This window comes from Dryas octopetala, chromosome 3 (genome assembly GCF_963921425.1).
Source record: "Dryas octopetala chromosome 3, drDryOcto1.1, whole genome shotgun sequence".
NCBI lineage: Eukaryota > Viridiplantae > Streptophyta > Magnoliopsida > Rosales > Rosaceae > Dryas > Dryas octopetala.
In genome coordinates this window covers 11,288,619-11,291,645 of record NC_141368.1, presented here as the reverse complement: position 1 = coordinate 11,291,645, position 3,027 = coordinate 11,288,619, and the positions used below count along the sequence as shown (strand labels likewise).

The window sequence follows — 3,027 nt, the reverse complement described above, 5'->3', positions numbered from 1 at the left end:
AAGAATGGAACAAAACATTTACATGATCACATCAAATGTTGTCCTATGAAGAGACAAAGAAGCATATCACAATCAATCTTGAATCCTACAAGGAGTGGCGATGGGAGCTTTAAACTTGGTACGTATAACTTTGACCAAGACAGTGCAAGGAAGGAACTTGCTGTTATGATTATTATCCATGAGTATCCGATGTCCATGGTTGATCATGTTGGGTTTAGAAGGTACTCCCAAACTTTACAACCATTATTTAAGGTTCCTTCTCGGAATACTATTAAGAGTGACATCTTCAAGATTTTTGAGTTTGAAAGAAATAAAACAATGAAATTCTTGGATACCAATGAAAGTAGAATTTTCGTTACTACGGATATGTGGACATCTAGCAATCAAAAAAGGGGATTTATGACTGTCACTACTCACTTTATTGATGATTGTTGGAGGTTGCAAAGTCGTCTTGCGAGGTAAATTTATTTAATTATTTGCTATAATTATTTTAATACGTTATGATGTAATCAATTCACTAATTTTTCTTTTAATTTAAATGATTTTTTGGTAGGTTTGTATATGTACCAAGTCCACACACTGCGGAGGTACTTGCGGATGTTTTGGTGGATTGCTTGTTGGAATGGAATCTCGATCGTAAGGTATGCACTTTAACGGTAGATAATTGCACAACCAATGATGCCATGATTGATATAGTTTTGGGGAAGTTGTCTTCTAGTTCACTTTTGTTGCAAGGAGGCTTTTTTCACATGCGTTGTTGTGCGCACATTCTAAACTTGGTGGTGAGGGATGGGTTAGATGTTATAAAAGAGAGCATTGAGGTTATTCGGTCTAGTGTTGCATTTTGGACCGGAAGTCAAAAGAGAGAAGAAAGGTTTATTGAGGCGGCTCGACAATTAAGATTGTCAAGCACTAAAAGGTTGGAGCTTGATTGCAAAACTAGGTGGAACTCTACATATTCCATGCTTTCCACTGCATTGGAATATAAAGATGTTTTTCCACGGCTGAAAATGCGTGACTCTCTATACAAAAAAGTGCCTAGTGAAGAAGATTGGTCAAAGACAAAGGTGTTAGCTGAAAAATTGAAGCTTTTTAATGATGTGTCTGAGTTATTTTCAGGGTCCAAGTACCCTACTGCCAATCTTTATTTTCCAAATATTTGCAAGATTAGGTTGGCAATTGAACAATGGATTTTGTCAGATGTGACTGAGGTGAAAGAAATGGCATCAAATATGCTACCAAAGTTTGAGAAGTATTGGAATACTATGCATGGCTTGATGACAATTGCAAGTATCTTGGATCCAAGGTATAAGATGATGTCCGTTGAGTTCTATTTTCCAAAAATCTATGGAGGCGAATCTTTTCTTAAGATTGAGGAAGTTAAAAAGTTAGTGTATGACTTGCTTAAAGAGTATCAACAAAAACCCAGTCAAAGTCATCAATCTTCTCAACATTCTAATGCTACTAGTGCTACTGTTTCACAAAAGGTTTCACCTCAAGTTGATCAAGAGTTTCTTGAGTTTTTGGCTATTTCTAAGAGCACTCACAGTGTGAGGTCAGAGTTTGATCAGTATCTAGAAGAGTCTCTTATACCATTGAATGCTGATTTTGATATATTGGTTTGGTGGAAGACAAATGGGGTCAAATATCCTAAAATGCAATTGATGGCTAAAGATATTTTGGCTATTCCAGTTACTACAGTAGCTTCAGAATCAGCATTTAGTACAAGTGGCAGAATTGTGAGCCCTCATCGTAGTCGTCTTCATTCAAAAACTATAGAGGCCTTGATGTGTGCTCGAGATTGGCTATGGAAGGAGATAGAAGGTAATCTGAAAATTGTTTTAAGGTTTGCTAATTAATTTGTTTTAAGGTTTTCTAATAATATTTTTTTTGTTTTGTTTTATGATTAGAATCAAACCCGAATGAGGTAGAAGTCATGGAATCTGAAACTTCCGTTTCAACTAATGATGATTTTGACATGGAGGAGGTAAGCAAATCATGATTGAATCATTTGATGGTTTAATTAATGAAGTGTGACTATTCTCACTTTATTTTGTTTTGATTGTTTAGGTTTCTTGCCTTGAACAGGAGAATAGCTCATTATATGAAGTGTGACTATTCTCACTCATTATATGGTTTCTTGCCTTGCTGATTCTAAGGTATCAAGTATGTTTAATCTTTTATTACATTTCTCTTGGTTCAGCAGCCAGCAAGTGATTACAGATGTGTTTTCTTATCATGTTTGAAGCTTGATATCTAAACCAGCAAGCAAGATGCCATAGATGAAGCTTGATATCTAAACCAGCAAGCAACATTTCTCTTGGTTCAGCCAGCAAGCCATAAAGGAGATATCTAAACCATGTTTGAAGCTTGATGCCATAGATGTGTTTTCTTATCAATTGATGGATGTATCATGTATTTAGTTTTATCCATTTATGGACTATTAGAACATTAATTTGTGAGTTTGATGCATTGAAACATTAATAACAGGTCTGCAACTCTGCAAGTTTGATATGTATTATGTTAAGCAAGTTTGAATTGAATCTATTGATACTAGCAGGTTTGTATTAATATATTCATCAGGTTTGTATTAATAATTACTGCTAGCAGGTTTGTATCATACTGCAGTGCTATGTAAATATGTAATGGTTATTTGATATGCATTATGTTCAGGGGAGAAAAAAAAGTGGACATTGAGGCGGGGATTCGGGGCGGGTTCGGGGAAGCCATTCCCCGGCGGGGTCGGGGACGGGGAATCCCCGTTTACATAATCGGGGATTTGGGGCGGGTTCGGGGATTCAAATAATTTCGGGGGCGGGGGATGGGGGTGGCACCCCCGGCCCCGACCCGCCCCGTTGCCATCCCTACACATAAGCCTTTGTTTTAGTGGCATATGGTGGGGTGAGATTAAGGCCATGTATAAATGACAATAAGACACATATTGGGGTAACCATACCCTTGTGTTATATATTCTCTTTAGCTCTTCTGCCATTAGAATGATTTTAAAAAGAAAAATAAAAAGTATGG

General features: G+C 36.9%; 1 long non-coding RNA gene across 1 annotated transcript; it reads left to right on the top strand.

The window, feature by feature from the left end:
• Nucleotides 1–1,889: 1,889 nt before the first annotated feature.
• On the top strand, nucleotides 1,890–2,569 carry LOC147290863 (uncharacterized). The gene is made up of 3 exons (XR_015121548.1): nucleotides 1,890–1,987; nucleotides 2,071–2,159; nucleotides 2,249–2,569. It is a non-coding gene; the product is annotated as an uncharacterized LOC147290863 (long non-coding RNA).
• Nucleotides 2,570–3,027: the final 458 nt, after the last annotated feature.